Genomic DNA, 18,498 nt, shown 5'->3' on the forward strand with positions numbered 1-18,498 from the left:
TCTCTTAATGCAGATAACGAACACTGGGCTTGAGAAAAATACCTCAATCTCAACACCTGAACTCCAGATAGATTAGCTAAATTCCATTCCCTCTCCACCCAGGACTCTCTGACAAGTCCATTCTGTTTCTGTTCTTTTTCTAACCTGGGACTGATATTTTACCTCTGCCCTCAGGCAAAAAGCAGTGAGCTAATCACACCCAGCACACTTGCCTCTTTCAAAGCAAAAAACTGTTTCTTCCATTCTGCTGCTAACACCTGTTGGCTTCCCTTTAACTCTCTAACCTGAGACTCTCAGCTGTCTCCTTTTCAGGGTAACTTCTGCCTCCTGAAAGAAACTCAGAGCAGATGGGTTTTTTTTTTTCTTAATACAAATCTCTCTCAGACTTAAGCCTGTAGGAAACTGTCTGAGGAGACCCCAGTCTCTGTGCTGAGTTGGAGCAGGAGGAAAACTGGAGAAACTAAGTCAGGAACACCACAGGGGTTGAACTGGCCCCCTGGCCTCCTATTCCCTGGTAGGAAATTGGGGTGTGGCCCCGTTTCCCCTTTTATGCCAGGACAGTCCAAACACCTCAGGGCCAGTAAGCTAGGAAGGCACCCTGATACTTGGCACACCTCTGACCCCTTCCACTCCTCCCCCATAAGAGTGGGGAAAGTAGGAGGGAAGATTCAGGATCTTTACAGACTATGGAACCAACTCTCTTCTCTTAAAGAAAAGCAGCACAGTTAAAAGATGTCTGAGAGCTTATTCTGTATACTTTCCTTGACTAGATGTCAAGGCCTCCTGCCTCCCTGACTTCTGAGTCCACACCCATTCATTCCCAACCACGGGAGAAATCAGCTTTCCTGGAAAATAAGAGTGAAAGGGTCAAACTCTAGGCTACTTAACTGCAGTGTCCCCATAAATGGGAACCCTTCCTAGAGTTTAATGCTGGAGAGAAAAAAAAAAAACCAAGCAGAATTCACTACTCCCCCAAATATGTTTCTACAATGATTTTATTCTAAATAGGTTCTCTCAGAACAAACACACATGGAATTCAATTCTATCTGCAAACTTGCTCTAAAAACAAAAGGGAGAAAAGGAACCGAGAGAAGAAGCAGTTCACCATCAGGTGTTGACAATGCCAGCAGGCATGCCTTTCCAAAGTGAACAAACCCAAAGGAATGAGCTGGCAGTCAATCAATCAGAGCAAGGTGGGAGGAGGCTGGTCTCTCACACTTGTTCCGCAAACAGTAGTTTCCTCTCCAGAGTCAGGGAAGAGGGGCCACCTGCCAGCCAACGCCAGCCTGAGCATCCTCAGTCAAGATCCTCTGGGAATGCAGCTGAGCAGAAGGGAAGCCATTCACTGTTTGCCAAGAGAGATGTCGGAGTACTCCTGCAAGACCCCAGCCAAGTGCTGATTTTGAGTCTTGAACCTTCGCTTTTTCTGGGACACTGGTTTTTTCCTCTTCTGAATGGGAGCCACTTTCTTGGGTCCAGACTCCTGCATAGAAGAAATCCCCTGCTGCTTCAGATATTCTTCAATTTTCTCCTCATCCATAGAGTCCACAGGGATGCTCCTCCAAAGCTTCTGAAATTCTTCATCCACTGTAAATTGACAGCTCTTGTCCTGGAGAAAAAGGATCTTCTTCTTGTCAGGACGAGTGACAGAGAAGATCTGGTCCCCTAAGGCGTTGATGGCTTTGTGGGCATCGGGCAGCCCCTCCTCAATGTCTTCCAGGAGAATTCCTCCTAACCCTCTCTGGTCATGCTTACATAGGAGCCGAAGCAAGGCTTTTTTGCCTTTCAGCTTGTACTTGGGCTTGAAGGCATACTTGCCATGGACTACCTGAATTTTGAGATTGTTGACTAGCGCCTCAGACACCAGCCATTGTTTCTGCTTGGCTCCTGTGTCCAAATGCTGGGTTTCCCCCAAAATTTCCTCCAGAGTCAGTGGATGTGTGTCACCTCTCTGGTGTCGGCTCTTCAGGTAATTGACAATCTTTGCCAGAAGTCCAAATTTGTACTCTGAGCCTGCAGAAAAGCCTCTGAAGTCACATGATCCATCGGAGTTATGTTTTGAGCCTGATGACCCTCCCTGCTCAAGTTTGGCTTTCTTCTTCTTTGGTGATGAGGGTGACTGGGAAAGTTCTGGATGTTTTTCCCCTGCTGGATTGGAGAGGGCTCGTTTTTTGAACAGCTCCCGTTCTTTTACTAAGCTTGGTTCCATGATGTTGGGCAAGGGAATGGGGGAGGGGCAGGAGCCACGCTGTGTCCCAGCCGCAGCTTCTGCTCCACTCTGTCCTGGTCGGGAGCAGCCCTTCAGCGTCCCTTCAGCGTCTGGTTTTGCCCTCTCCTTCGGCCACCCTCTGTGCTCCTCTGCCTCGGGGTCTCGGGTTGGACAGTAGAAGCTACGACCCAACCCTGGGGCTCCTAAGCCGCTTCCTACTTCAGAGTCTGGGGGGGGGGGGGCGGGGAGTACAGGAGGGTTGCCAGTGCGCCTCTGCCTCCAAGAGTGTGGGATTGTGGGTTTCCAAGAACTGAATCCTAGTTGTGAATCTCCCACAAGTCCATGAACAAGCTTTTCCTTTAGAGTTGGGAATCTGCTGAGCTTGCCAATCCACTGAATCCTGGCTCTCTGAATCTCCTCGAGCTTCCCTGAAGTTCTCCTGGGAAGTCCTCTTCTTGACTCAAATCAGACTGACCTCCCCACTCAGTCTTGGCTCCTTATATCATCCCAGAGAATGGACTTGAGGATGCTCCATGGGCTTGTGGGAGTGCCTTACTTAACCAATGAGCAAACTCCTTTCAAAGCTGTAAACTCTTTAAAAAGTGTAAACTCTGTTAAAGGTGTGAACTCTGACCTAGGGAAATAAGGACCCACTTAGCACCTAATAATGATCCCAACACTGAACACCTTTTGCTCTAGACACATAATCTTGTGCTCTCAACATTTTCTGCTACTTCTCTTTGAAGTTAGTTAGATGGGCCATTAGCATTCTATAATTTAGCCCACAGAAGGGACCTGATACATTTCTTGCTAAAGGCCCCATTCCCCCAATGTCCATCTCTACCCTGGATGACACCCAATTTTAATCTGCTCCCAAGACCTGTTTTCTCCAGCCTTCAAACTCTCAATTGCCAAATGCCCTCCAACCTAGAGAACATGGGACAACTGACTAGGGACAACTGACATTAAAACACACACACACACACACACACACAAAGCCTTAGATGTCCTGCTGCCATACCCTTTAGTAATGATCCTAACACTTAACACATTTTGCTCTAGACAGATAATCTTTTGCTCTCAGCATTCCCTCCTTTGATGATAGTTAGATGGGCCATTAGTATTCTACAAGCAGCCCACAGAAGGGACCTGATACATTTCTTGCCAATGGCCCCATTCCCTGGAGGAGACTAACAGCAGACTGTCTCCAGATAATACCCTGAAAGGGAATGTTACCTGGCCCCCATCACATAACTCTCTTCTAGAGAGTTTCTAGAAAGTCTCCTTTGACCCAGCAGTGCTACTACTGGGCTTATATCCCAAAGAAATACTAAAGAGGGGAAAGGGACCTGCATGTGCCAAAATGTTTTTGGCAGCTGTTTTTGTAGTGGCTAGAAACTGGAAGATGAATGGATGTCCATCAATTGGAGAGTGGTTGGGTAAATTATGGTATATAAATGTTATGGAATATTATTGTTCTGTAAGAAATGACCAACAGGATGAATACCAAGAGGTTTGGGGAGACTTACATGAATTGATGCTGAGTGAAATGTGCAGAACCAGGAGATCATTATACACTTCAACAACGATACTGTATGAGGATGTCTTCTGTTGGAAGTGGAAATCTTCAACATAGAGAAGAGCTAATTCAGTTCCAATTGATAAATGATGGACAGAATCAACTACAGCCAGAGAAGCAACACTGGGCAATGAGTGTAAACTGGTTTCACTTTTGTCTTTCTGTGAATCCAATTCTTACAGTGCAACAAGAAACATATATTTTATCTAGGTTATACTGTAACACATTTAATGTGTATGGGATTGCCTTTCATCTAGAGAAGGAAGTAGAGGGAGGAAGGGGAAAGTTTGGAAAAATGAATACAAGGGTTAATGTAAAAAAAAATTACCCATGCATATGTACTGTCAAAAATTTATAATTATAAAATTAAAAAAGAAAGAAAGTTCTCTGAGGTCTTCAGGTGAAGAAAAGCCTGGGTCTGGGATCATGCTCAGGAATCCTGTAGTCAGACTAGGTGATCCTGGCTGAGCCTGACTTGAGGGCCTGGCTCCTTCCTCTTCTACATACTCACAAGTGTGACCTCAAGAGCATGGAATAGTTCATTACAAGTGTCTGAGAGAAGAACAAAAGCTGGTTAGGAATGAAAGAGGAGGCTTCTCTCGGGGACTAGATTCTCTGCCTCCATGGGAGTTTAAACTCTGCAAAGGAGAACAAGGGAGAGGGCAGGGACTCAGACCTGGCGGGTTCTGGAGGTGCCTGACCCGACTCAGCTCATGGAGTTGCCACACTAACTCTCCCTACTGGAGAAGGTGAGAATTCAAGGAGGCAGAGAGGAGGCTCTGCCAGAGACTGGGCAGCCCTTAAGTGGAGTCCCTAGAAAAAAATGGGAGTCACTAGAGGAGGTCACTGTGGTGATCCTGAGCCTTCGGGAGGCATAATGGAAACCTATTCAAATCTCCATTAAAGAACATGGTGTGTGTGTGTGTGTGTGTGTGTGTGTGTGTGTGTGTGTGTGTACATACATGTGTGCAGGGGTAGTGGAGCAGGGGTAAAGAGAGGGGAGAAAATATTGAGAATCAGTTGATTTCTCAGTGAAGTCTTTCTGCCCAAGATCTGATCAGGCTGGAGAGAGTGAGATGCAAGGGTTCTGGTGCCATCTTGTGGTGTGAGTGAGAATAGCAACGCTCCTATTTGGGCATCCACATCCCTTTAAGTGCTTGGAGAAGAAAGCAGAGTGCAGGAGGAAATTTACCAGACAAGGAGAAGCACATTGGGGCAGGTTGGGATCAGAAGCCTTCAAAACTAGCGGCAGCAGGGAAACATTGTAGCCTCTGCCTTACAGCTGCGTCCGAGTTTCCTCTTCTGATGTTTGCTTTGTCTTTCTGTATCAGTGTGTCTGTCACTTTGTATCTCATAGATTCTGGGGCTTTGCCAACAAATCTCTTTGTGGATCTTCAGAACTCTACGTATAACTGTCTAAGTCTTCAGAATCATCCCTTTTCTCTTTATATTCCCGATCTCTGGCCAAGTTTGGGGCTGCAGAAACAAAGAAAGATAAGAAAAGAGGGAATCTTTTCCCTCACATCATGATTTTATGACATCTAAACTAATTAGAAACTGAGATTGTGACCACAATGTAAGATATTTGGGAATCTCTAAATTGTAGTTTGAAAATTCTGATAAATGCTAAAATTATCTAGTGAATTTGAGTTAATTGTGGAATTTGTTTTATTTAAGGAAACTAGGAGCACTGCATAGACAAATTTTCTCTCTTCCAGTTGAGAGGACATCTCAAAGAAAAGAAAAAATATATACTGTTAAAATATTGTCAGTGAAGTTTCAGAGTGCTTTACATTAAAAAGCTGGGGCACTTGGATTAATTAACTTTTTCCTGATTCCCACAAAGGAGAAGAGTTTATATAAATCATGGAAAAACCAAAATCTAAATAAGTTAATTTAGAACATTGTTATAAAGCTCAGAACTAGGAAAACTGTCCTGATGTTCTAGAACCAGAAGATAACCAGAAGGTAAAATGGCATTTGAAATAATCCACTAATCACCTCCTCACGTAGATCTCAAAATGAAAATTACTAGGAATATTATAGTCAAATTCCAAAACTTTTAGGTTAAGAAAAAAATATATTGCAAGCATCCAGGAAGAAGCAATTATTGTGGAGCCAGAGTCAGGATAACACAAGATATAGCTGCTTTTATATTAAAGAACTATGCTATTCCAGAGAGCAAAGGAGCTAGGATTACAATCATATGAATCACCTACCCAGAAAAATTGAGTATACTCCTTCAGAGGAAAAGATGGTCATTCAGTGAAATAGAGAAGTTTCAAGCATTTGTGGTGAAAAGACTAAAGCTAAAAGGAAAACTTCATTTTCAAATACAGGATTCTGGAAAAGTGTAAGGAGGCACTCAGAAAAGTGATATCACAGGGAACTTAATAAGGTTTATCTGTTTATATTACCACATTAGAGGGGTGGTACTTATAACTCAATAGTAATTTCTCATTATCATGGTAGAAAAAGTAGATATAGACAGAGGGCACAGATGTTCATTGAATATGAAGGGATAATATCTCTTCTTAAAAATGATGAAATTAAGAGCTGGGAGAGGAATGTACTTAGAGAAAGGGAAAGGGAACGATGGGACCATACAAATGATCTGCCATTAAGAGGCAAGAGTCCTGCCAAATTCTTCCTTTGATACAAAAATGGTACTGATAATGCTGATAAAGAACTTTGTCTACCTTATAACAGTACAAGTCATTCCCCAATTCATAAATCGTCAAAGGATATGAACAAACAATCTTCAGATAATGAGATTAAAGCCCTCTATATTCATTTGAAAAGATGCTCTGAATCATCATTGATTAGAGAAATGCAAATTAAAACAACTCTGAGGTAACACCTCAAGTCTCAGATTGGCTAAGATGACAGGAAACATAATGTTATATGTTGGAGGGGATGTGGGAAAATTGGAATACTAATGTATTGTTGGTGAATTGTGAACTGATCCAACCATTCTGGAGAGCAATGTGGAACTATGCCCAAAGGGCTACAAAACTATTCATACCTTGTGACCCAGCAGTACCATTATTGGATCTAGTGTCTTTAAAAAAAAAAAAAAAAAGAAAGAAAGAAAGAAAAAGAAAAAACAAAGGAAGGGAAAATGAGAACCGACCTCTCCACTTCACTCCTAGTGGAATCATTAGACTTTTCCATGATCTTCCTATTCCTGGCCAACATTCTCCAGTATGTATTTTGCCCCTAAATACCCAACTGCGATCTAATTCCTACCAGCTGCTCTATATAACAGTCATAGATTGAAAGAATACTTTTATTACTTACAAGAGCCACATTACTTGAAGACTGTAGAGAGTTAAGGAAAGAATTATTTTTAAAAATAACACCCACTTCTCAGAGTTGTTGTTAAGATCAAATGTGAAATAGTGATTATGATGTGTTTAAGACAAAACCTGGTTTATGACAAGTAAAGTACTCTGTTAATTATTTGATAGAATGCAATTATTCCAAACTGGATGGCTCTAAGTTGCACTTTTAAATTCATTGCTACAAAAAGTCAAAGGTGGTAATATAATGTTTTTTATATTAGATAATTTAGAAATGATTCATCTGGTTTAATGTTATCTGAGTAGTATAATATTTCAAGTTTTAAATTCAAGATAGTATGAATGTTGTGTCCCTCCATTTTCTTGTACTGTAATTTCTGGGAAAATATTATATAAGAATTACAGTTAAGAGGAAGATAAAATTGAATCATTTGAAAAATTTTAATTGTTATGAAATTAGCAATTAAATTTTTAAAGGTTATTTTCATAATGTGAAACTTGACAGAACATCTAATGGGAGCATCTAAACTTTAAAGGGGAAGAGTAATAGTTACTTTGAAAAAAAAGAAAAATAAAGTAGGAAATAGACTTCTAAAAAATTCTTTACTTGCAAACCTACCAAGTTTCTTGAAATCATGTGGTGAGCAAGGTGATAACATGATCATTCCTCTGAAATTGTTTGTTGACTTTTGTGAAGTACCTAGGAAAATGGTTGGTTTATTATATACCTGGGGTGCTCTTTTTCACTCCTTGTAAAACAGAGAAGAATTGAAATTTTTGCTTATAATAAAAGACCAGTGAAGATTATAGAAAGAAATTTTTAGAAATTATGGAAAGCTTTAGGCTGCAAACATTTAATATCCATTGAATAGTTAATAAGATATGACCTAAGTGGCTAGAATTATACATCAGAATGTTGTAATCTTTGAAGGTCATATGAGAAATTTTCATAATATACATATAAACCCCAAAATATCCGGGCTAATTGTAAGCACTTTATTCCATTAATTCTTTGATTGAATGCAGTTATTCCATACTAGATAATACTAAGTTAACTTTTAAATGTCATTGCTTCAAAACGTTAAATATGTTTGGATGAATGATTTTCTTGCTGGGAAAACTGGAAAATAATATCACAGAAAGTAGCCTTTGACCAGCATCTAATACCCCATACCAAGTTAAGGTTGAAATGGGTTCCTAATTTAAACATAAAGGGTGATATCATATGCACATTCAGAGAACAAGGGATAGTCTACCTCTTTAACCTATGAAGAAGGGAGGAATTTATGGTCAAAGGAAAATTAGAGAATAATATAAAATGTAAAATGGATAATTTTATTATATTAAATTAAAAAAGCAATCAAGATTAGAAGGAAAGCAGAAAGCTGGGAGGAATTTTTTACATCCAGTGTTTCTGATAAAGGTCTACTATTTAAAATAGAGAGAATTGACTCAAATTTATAAGAATACAAGCCATTCCTCAGTTTAAAAATGGTCAAAGGATATGAACAGACAATTTTGAGATCAAAAGATTAAAGCCATTTCTATTCATATGAAAAAATGCTTTAGATTACTATGTATTACAGAAATGCAAATTAAGAGAATCCTGAGGTACCATTTCACATTTGTCAGATTGGCTAAAATGACAAGGAAAAATAATGATAAAAACTGGAGGGGATATGGAAAGGAACTAGAAATTGAGTGGATGCCCATCAGTTGAGGAATGACCGAATAAGTTTCAGTATATAAATATAATGAAATATTATTCTATAAAAAATGATGAGGAGGCTAATTTCAGAAAACCTTCAAAAGTCTTACATGAACTGATACTAAGTGGAGTGAGTAGAACCAAAAGAACAATGTACACATTATGTGATGATCAACTGTGACAGATTTGACTCTTCAACAATGAGGTGATCCAAGGCAATTCCACAAGTCTTGTGATAGAGACATTCACATCCAGAGAGAGAACTATGGAGATTGAATGTGGATTAAAGAATTGTATTTTCACTTTTTCTTGTTTGTTTGCTTTTTGTGTGTTTTCTTTTCTCTTTTGATTTGATTTTTATTTTGCAAGATGACAGATACGGAAATATATTTGGAAAAATTGCACATGTTTAACCTATATCACATTGCTTGTTGTCTAGGAAAGGGGAGAAGAAAGAAGGAGGGAGAAAAATTGGGAATATAAGGTTTCACAAATGTGAATATTAAAAACAATCTTTGCATGTATTTGGAAAAATAAAAAGCTATTATAAAAATAAAGCTATGTTGAGTTAAAAATAAGATGAATGATTTTCTATATAAGTTAATTTGGAAATAAATTTACTGAGATGATATCATCTGATTAATACGATAATGGCTTATTTCACCTCATAATATTGTGAATGTTATTATTGTGCTCCTACATTTTCTTCTATTGTAATTTCTGAGAAAGTAATATATAAGAAATCATGTTATGATGAGGATAAAATCCTTATCTAGAAAGATTTAAAGAAACTGATACTGAGTGAAATGAGCCAAACCAGAACATTATACGCAGTAACAGTAAATGCAATGATCAACTATGATGGTCTTGGCTCTTCTCAACATCATGGTGATACAAGACAATTCTGATAGATTTGGCCTATAGAATGCCATCTACATTCTGAGATGGAACTATAAAGATTCACTGTGGATCAAAGCATAAGATTTTCACCCTTTCCTTTGTTTGCTTTTTTTTTTCTTTTTTTGTGGTTTTTTTTCCCTTTTGTTCTTATTTTTTTCACTTAACATAACAAATATGGAAATATAAATTAAACATGTGCAATCCTCTTAAACATATCAGATTTTTTACTAGAACAAGGGAAGGAACTTCACTATGACTTTGATCTGCAAGTAGAAGTGTTTATCCTATTATGCATGTATTGAATCATAATGTGCCATTAGGATTAGGCTTGGAAAACTATTTTTATGCTATGTGTCACTGATTATTTCTTTTACAGAAAAACTCTATCCAATGGAGGTAACAGTAGTTTTTTGTTTGTTTTTTAATGAATCTTATCGTTGGAATACTTTAACAATTTTGTATTGCTATGGGTCCCAAATATATAAGATCTTTATGACAGTACAAAATTGTAGGCCTTGTTACTTCCTAAACTTGATTTTGGTATCAGCTTGTTAATAGCTATTTATTCATGCATAAGATAAAGTTGCTGAGATCTCAGAATGGTGTATGTGAATGACAACTATTCTTAGAAACACAATAAATCCAGATAATTGCAACATATTCATAATGATAAATACTACCCATATCCAGAGAGAGAACTGACTCTTTTTTGCTTTTTTCATTTTCTTTATTATTTTCATTCTGGGGGAGCTATAAATTCTTCTGAATATGATTAATATGAAAATGTCTTTTTCATGAGTATACATGTAAATCTGTATTTAACTGCTCACTGTAAGGAAGAGGGAAGTGAAGGAGAGAATTTGGAACTCAAAGTTTTAAAAAAAATTGTTTTAAAAGTGTCTTTACATGTAACTGGGGGAAGGGAAATATTTTTAATATAGTTTTTTTATTTACAAGATATATATGGGTAATTTTTCAGCATTGACAACTGCAAAACCTTTTGCTCCAATTTTCCCCCTCCTTGCCCCCATCCCCTCCCCCAGATGGCAGGTAGACCAATACATGTTAAATAGGTAAAAGTATATGTTAAATCCAATGTATGTATACATATCCATACAGTTATTTTGCTGCATAAGAGGAACCAGACTTTGAAATAATGTCCACTTAACCTGTGAAGGAAATCAAAAATGCAGGTGGACAAAAATAGAGGGATTGGAAATGCTATGTAGTGGTTCATACTCATTTCCCAGAATTCTTTCAATGGGTATAGCTGGTTCTGTTCATTATTGAACAAATGAAACTGATTTAGTTCGTCTCATTGTTGAAGAGGGCCACATCTATCAGAATTGATCATCATACAGTATTATTGTTGAAGTATATAATGATCTCCTGGTTCTGCTCATTTCACTCATCAGTTGATGTAAGTCTCTCCAGGCCTTTCTGAAATCATCCTGATGGTCATTTCTTAAAGAACAATAATATTCCATAACATTCATATACCACAATTGAGTCAGCCATTCTCCAGTTGATGAGCATCCACTCAGTTTCCAGTTTCTGGCCACTTCAAAGAGGACTGCCACAAACATTCTTCACATACAGGCCCCTTTCCCTTCTTTAAGATCTCTTTGGGATATAAGCCCAGTAGTAACGTTGCTGGATCAAAGGGTATGCACAGTTTGATAACTTTTTGAGCATAGTGCCAAATCACTCTCCAAAATTCCACCAACAATGTATCAGTGTCCCAGTTTTCCCACATCCCCTCCAACATTTAGCATTCTTTTCCTGTCATCCTAGCTAATATGACAGGTGTATAGTGGTATCTCAGAGTTGTCTTAATCTGCATTTCTCTGATTAATGATGACTTGGATCATCTTTTCATATGGCTAGAAATAGTTTCAATTTCTTCATCTGAAAATTGTCTGTTCATATCCTTTGAGCATTTATCAATTGGACAATGGCTTGATTTCTCGTAAATTCTCTATATATTTTGGAAATGAGGCCTTTATCAGAACCTTTGACTGTAAAAAATGTTTTCCTAGTTAATTATTTCCTTTCTAATCTTGTGTGCATTAGTTTTGTTTGTACAAAAACTTTTCAATTAGATATAATCAATTTTTTTTTATTTTGTGATCAATAATGATCTCTAGTTCTTCTTTGGTTACAAATTCCTTCCTCTTCCACAGGTCTGAGAGGTAAACTATTCTATGTTCTTCTAATTTATTTATAATCTTATTCTTTATGCCTAGATCATGAACCCATTCTTGGTGTATTGTGTTAAGTGTGGGTCAATGACTAGTTTCTGCCATACTAATTTTCAATTTTCCCAACAGTTTTTGTCAAACAGTGAGTTCTTATCCCAAGAGCTGGTGTCTTTTGGGTTTGTCAAACACTAGATTATTAAAATTATTGACTAGTTTGTTCTTTGAATCTAACCTTTTCCACTGATCAACTAGTCTATTTCTTAGCCAATACCAAATGGTTTTAGTAACCACTTCTTTATAATACAGCTTTAGGCCTAGTACAGCTAGACCACCTTAATTTGATTTTTTTTAAATTAGTTCCCTTGAAAGTCTTGACTTTTTGTTCTTCCAGATGAATTTTGATGTTATTTTTTTCTAGTTCATTAAAATAGTTTTTTGGGGAATCCAATTGTTATAGCTCTAAATAAACAGATTAGTTTAGATGGTGTTGTCATTTTTATTATATTTCCTTGCCCTATCCAAGAGCCTTTAATATTTTTCCAATTGGTTAGATCTGACTTTATTTGTGTGGAAAGTGTTTTGTAGTTTTGCTCATATAGTTCCTGAGTTTCCCTTGGCAGATAGATTCCTAAATATTTTATGCTATCGGTAGTTACTTTAAATGGAATTTCTCTTATTTTGTTAGTGATATATAAGAATGCTGATGACTTATGTGGGTTTATTTTGTATCCTGCTACTTTACTAAAGGTGTAGATTATTTTTAATAACTTTTTAGTAGAATCTCTGCTGATATGGCCGTATACTTGGAAAACCCCAAAGAGTGAAAATTTGGTTTTCTCATTACTTACTCTAACTCCTTTAATCTCTTTCTCAACTCTTCTTGCCAAAGCTAGCATTTCTAATACAATATTGAATGGTAATGATGATAGTGGGCAACCTTGTTTCATTCCTGATCTCATTGGGAATGCTTCCAGTTTATCCCCATGCCATATGATGCTTACTGATGGTTTTAATAGATGCTACTGATTATTTTAAGGAAAAGTCCTTTTATTCCTATACTCTCAAGTGTTTTTAATAGGAATGGATGTTGGATTTTTTCAAATGCTTTTTCTGCATCTATTGAGATGATAATATTGTTTTTTTAATTTGATTATTAATATGGTCAATTATACTAATAGTTGTCCTAATATTGACCCAACTCTGCATTCCTGGTATAAATACTACCTGATCATGGTGAATTATCCTGGGGATGATTTTCTGTAGTCTTTTTGCTAATACCTTATTTAAGATTTTGGCATCAATTTTCATTAGGGAGATTGGTCTATAATTTTCTTTCTCTGTTTTCAATCTACCTAGTTTAGGTATCAGTACCATGTCTGTGTCATAAAAGGAATCTGGTAGGACTCCTTCATTCCCTTTTTCTTTTTCAGAGGTTATAGAGCATTGAGTCTAATTGTTCTTTAAATGTTTAGTAGAATTCACATGTGAATCCATGTGGTCCTGGGGATTTTTTCTTAGGGAGTTGATTAATAGGTTGTTCTGAAATGGGACTATTTAAGCAATTTACTTCTTCCTCTGTTAATCTATGTGGTCCTGGGGATTTTTTCTTAGGGAGTTGATTAATAGGTTGTTCTGAAATGGGACTATTTAAGCAATTTACTTCTTCCTCTGTTAATCTAGGAAGCCTATGTTTTGGAGGTAGTCATCCATTTCACTTAGATTTTCAAATTTATTGGCATAAAGTTGGGCAAAGTCACTCCTGATTATTGCTCTAATTTCCTCTTCATTGGTGGAAAGTTCTCCCTTTTCATTTTTAAGATTAAAAATTTGATTTTCCTCCTTCCTTTTGCTAATCAGATTTACCAAAGATTTATCTATTTTATTTGTTTTTTCATATAACCAACTCTTAGTTTTATTTATCAATTCAATAGTTTTTTTTTTTTACTTTCTATATTAATTTCTCCTTTTAATTTTAGAATTTCAAGTTTTAGTATTTTATTGGGGGGTTTTAATTTGGTCTTTTTCTGGCTTTTTGAGTTGCAAGCCCAATTCATTGATCTTGTCTTTCTCTATTTTATTCAAGTAAGCCTCTAAAGAGATAAAATTTCCCCTTATTACCACTTTGGCGGCATCCCACAAATTTTGGTATGATGTCTCATCATTGTCATTATCTTGAGTGAAGTTATTAATTGTATCTATAATTTGCTGTTTCACCCAATCATTCTTTAACATGAGATTATTTAGTTTCCAATTACTTTTTGTGTATTTACTCCTCACTTTTTGTTGAATGTAGTTTTTATTGCATCATGATCTGAAAAGAAAGCATTTAGTATTTTTTGCCTTCCTGCATTTAATTTTGAGATCTTTATGTCCTAATAAATGGTCAGTTTTTGTATAAGTTCCATGAACTGCTAAGAAGAAAGTATACTCCTTTATGTCACCATTCAGTTTTCTCCAAAGATCTATCATACCCAATTTTTCTATTTACCCCTTTAATTTCTTTCTTATTTGTTTTGTGGTTTGATTTATCTAATTCTGAGAGTGTAAGTTTGAGATCTCCTACTATTATAGTTTTTCTGTCTATTTTTTCTTGCAACTCTTTACTTCTCCTTTAGGAAGTTAGATGGTATACCACTTGCTGCATATGTTTAGTATTGATATTGCTTCATTGTCTATACTACCCTTTAGCAAGATAAAGTTTCTTTCCATATCTCTTTTAATTAGATCAATTTTTGCTTTTGCTTGATCTGAGATAAGAATGGCTACCCCTGCTTTTTTTACTTCACCTGAAGCATAATGCATTTTGCTCCAGCCTTTTACCTTTACTCTGTATGTATCTCGCTGCCTTAAATGTGTTTCCTGTAAACAACATATTGTAGGGTTCTGAATTTTGATCCAGTCGGCCATCTGCCTCCGCTTTATGGGAGAGTTCATCCCATTCACATTTGTTGTTAAAATTACTAATTCTGTGTTTCCTGCCATCTTATTATCCCCAGATAATGGTTTTCTTTTTCTTGCCCATCCTTACCCCCTTTCCCAGTATTAAACTTATGGGCACCACTTGTGTCATGCAGTTCTCCCTCTTTAGGATCCTTCCCACCCCCTTTGAATCCCTTCTCCTTTCTTGTACCCTTTCCTTATTACTATTTACCTTTTACCTTTTCCTCTCCCACTTTTTAATGAGATGAGAGAAGTTTCTCTGCAAACCAAATATATCAATTATTTTCTCTTTGCGTCAACTCTGATGTGAGTAAAATTCACACAATGGTCCTCCCCCTCTCTAAATTCCCCCAGATATGATAGGTTTCCTTTGCCTGTTCATGGGATGTAGTTTCCCTCTTTATCTCCCTTTTCCCTTTTACTCACATTATCCCCTTTCCATTTCTACTTCCCTTTTTTATGTTATATCAGTAAAATCACATTATTACACATGTATTCTTTATGTATATCCACAACAGTTCTCCAGAGTTCTTTTTACCTTTTTATGCTTCTCTTCAGTCCTATGATTAGAAATCAAATTTTTTGTTTAGTTCTGGTTTTTTCCTTAGAAACAAATGGAATTCATCTGTTTCATTAAACGTCCATCTTCTTCCGTGGAAGAAAATGCTCAGTTTAGCTGGGTTGTTTATTCTTGGCTGCATTCCAGTTCTTTTGCCTTTTGAAATATCAGATTCCAAGCCCTTCAATCTTTCAATGTGGAAGCAGATAGATCTTGAGTGATCCTTATTGTGGCACCTTGGTATTTGAATTGTTTTGTTTTGTTTTGTTTTGTTTTGTTTTCTGGCTGCTTGTAATATTTTTTCCCTTAGTCTGATAGTTCTTAAATTTAGCCACAATATTCCTTGGAATTTTTATTTTAGGATCCTTTTCAGAAGGTGTTCGATGAATTCTTTCAAAGCCTATTTTACCTTCTGATTCTATTATATCTGGGCAGTTCTCTTTGATGATTTCTTGTAAAATAGTATGAAGGCACTTTTTTCCCTCATAATTTTCGGGAAGTCCAATAATCTCCAGATAATTTCTCCTAGATCTATTTTCCAGGTCTATTGTTTTTCCTAGTAGATATTTAACATTTTTCATTATTTTTTAGTTTTGCTTGACTGATTTTTTTATGTCTCAATGAATCATTCTATTTGTTCATTTCTAATTTTTAATGAGTTATTTTCTTCATTAGTGGTTTTTTTTAACTTCTTTTTGTATATATCCAATTGAGTTTTTAAATGAGTTGTTTTGCTTTATGCAATTTTTTTCCCATTTCACTAATTTTTTTTACTGAGTTATTTTCTTTTTCCAATTTATAAATCCTACTTTCCTGGGAGTTCTTTACTTTGCCAATTCACAAATTCTGTTTCCCTGCACTTCCTGGGAATTCTTTACTTTTTCCAATTCACATTTCAGGAAGTCATTACTCTCTTGCATAGCTTCTCTTTCCTTTCCCCATTTTTCTTCTAGCTCTTTGAAGATTTTTTTGTAGTTTCTTCTAGGAGAGCCTTGTGCAATGGGGAGCAAGTTACATGCCCCTCTGGGGTATTGTCTGGAGACTGCCTACTATTAGTGTCCTCAGGAGTTGAATTTTACTAGGCAAGTGCTATTTTTGAGGCTGATTTTAATAATTCGTAATGAGGGTATAAGAGAAGCTCAGAAAGTTTTATGTGCTTTCTCCACTATCTTGGCTCTGCCCTCCTTCATCATTTTTTAGAAAAGGTATTATCCCTTCATATTCAATGAACAGCTGGGCCCTCTGTCTATATCTACTTTTTCTATCATGATAATGAGAAATTACTACTGAGCTACCAGTACCATCCTCTAATGTAATATAAACAGAGAAACCTTATTAAGTCCATTGTGGTATCACTTTTCTGATTACCTTATTATGCTTTTCCAGAATCCTGTATCTGAAAATTAAATTTTCCCTTTACCTCTGGTCTTTTCATGACAAATGCTTAAAACTTCTCTATTTCACTGAATGACCACCTTTTCCTCTGAAGGATTTTAATCAGTTTTTCTGGGTAGATGATTCATGATCCTAATTCTATTGTTCTGTAGAATATCATATTGTAAGCACTCTAGTTCATTAATAAAGAAGCAGCTATAACTTCTCTTTCAATTTCCATTTTACCCTGTGGTTCTAGAATACCAGGGCAGTTTTCCTAATCCTGAGCTTTGTAAAAATAGTTTTTCCATGATTTATACAAACTCTTACCTTTTGTGGGAATCAGGAAAATGTTAATAATGCCAAGTGCCCCAGCTTTTTAATGTGAGCCACTCTGAAACTTCACTGATAATATTTTAAAAGTATCTTTTTTTTTTCTTTTCTTTGAGCTGACATTCTTCTCTTAACTGTAAGAGAGTAAATTTGTCTATACTATTCACCGTAATGCTCCTAATTTCCTTAAAACAAATTTCATAATTAACTCAAAATTCACTAAACCATTTTAGCATTTATCAAAACTTTCAAACTACAATTTAAATATTCCCACATATCTTACATGGTGGTCACAATATCAGTTTCTAAGTAGTTTAGATGTCATAAAATCATGATATGAGGGAAACGATTCCCTTTTTTCTTATGTTTCTTTGTTTCTGCAGTCCCAAACTTAAAGGGGAATGAAGGAGTGAATATTACATTCATTTGAATTGGCCCTAAGATGAAATAACATACACACTCAACATAGATATAGAAATTTATATTATTTTGCAAGATAGTAGAGGATAAAGTAATATGAGCAAGGACTAGGGTGAGAACAAAGAGAGAAGATTGTGAAATGTGTGCTGAAAAGTAAAAGCCTTTCATAAGGGATAAATTTTTAAAAAGAAAGAGAATAAATTGGGAAAATGCAGTTAGCAATAGTTACTGTGACAACAATTTTAAAGCAACTTTCTTTGCTGCAGCCAGCTCTTTCAAATGTATAGATAAAGGAATGAAATGTATTAAAATATAAGCTAGTTCCCAACTGATATTGACTGCCTAATTTTATGGTCTTTTCAGCATATATCATATATGCTGAAAAGTCATCCACCTAAAACTAACACTACATGGCTTGAAACCTAATAGGGATTGAGAAAAAAAAGGAAACAGACATACAAAAACATTGATGTCACCTCTATTTTTTGGGAAAGAATTGGAAATTGAGGGCATTCTCATCAAATGCAGAATGGCTGAAGAAATTGTGGTATGTAATTGTGATGGAATATTTTGATGATTCTGTAAGTATGATGACCAGAAAGATCAGGAAGGATACACATGAACATATGACAACTGAAATGTAAGGTGTACAAAATCAAGTAATAGAGTGGAGTGGTCATCTGCAAATAACTTTGCTTTTTCAACGACACAATGATCCAAAACTACTCTGAAGATATTTATGATGAAACGGTTGATGTTATAGTTTGTAAAAATATTATTTTAAAGGTTATTTTTATTAACCCAAGGAATGATGCATGTACATTTCTCAACAAGACAATTATATAAATATTTTGTATAACTTCATGTGTGGCATTTCAATGGTTCTGGAGTTGAAGAAGGGAGAGAATGTGGAAGTCAAAGTTTAAAAAAAAAAAGTTTAAATGCTGTTTTGCATGGAACAGGGGGGAAATAA

The 18,498-nt window shown here is 36.2% G+C and overlaps 1 pseudogene; it reads right to left on the reverse strand.

The window, feature by feature from the left end:
- Window positions 1-1,319: 1,319 nt before the first annotated feature.
- LOC141553176 (general transcription factor IIE subunit 2 pseudogene) lies at window positions 1,320-2,430 on the reverse strand (annotated as a pseudogene).
- Window positions 2,431-18,498: the final 16,068 nt, after the last annotated feature.

This window comes from Sminthopsis crassicaudata, chromosome 2 (assembly GCF_048593235.1).
Source record: "Sminthopsis crassicaudata isolate SCR6 chromosome 2, ASM4859323v1, whole genome shotgun sequence".
In the NCBI taxonomy this organism is placed as follows: domain Eukaryota; kingdom Metazoa; phylum Chordata; class Mammalia; order Dasyuromorphia; family Dasyuridae; genus Sminthopsis; species Sminthopsis crassicaudata.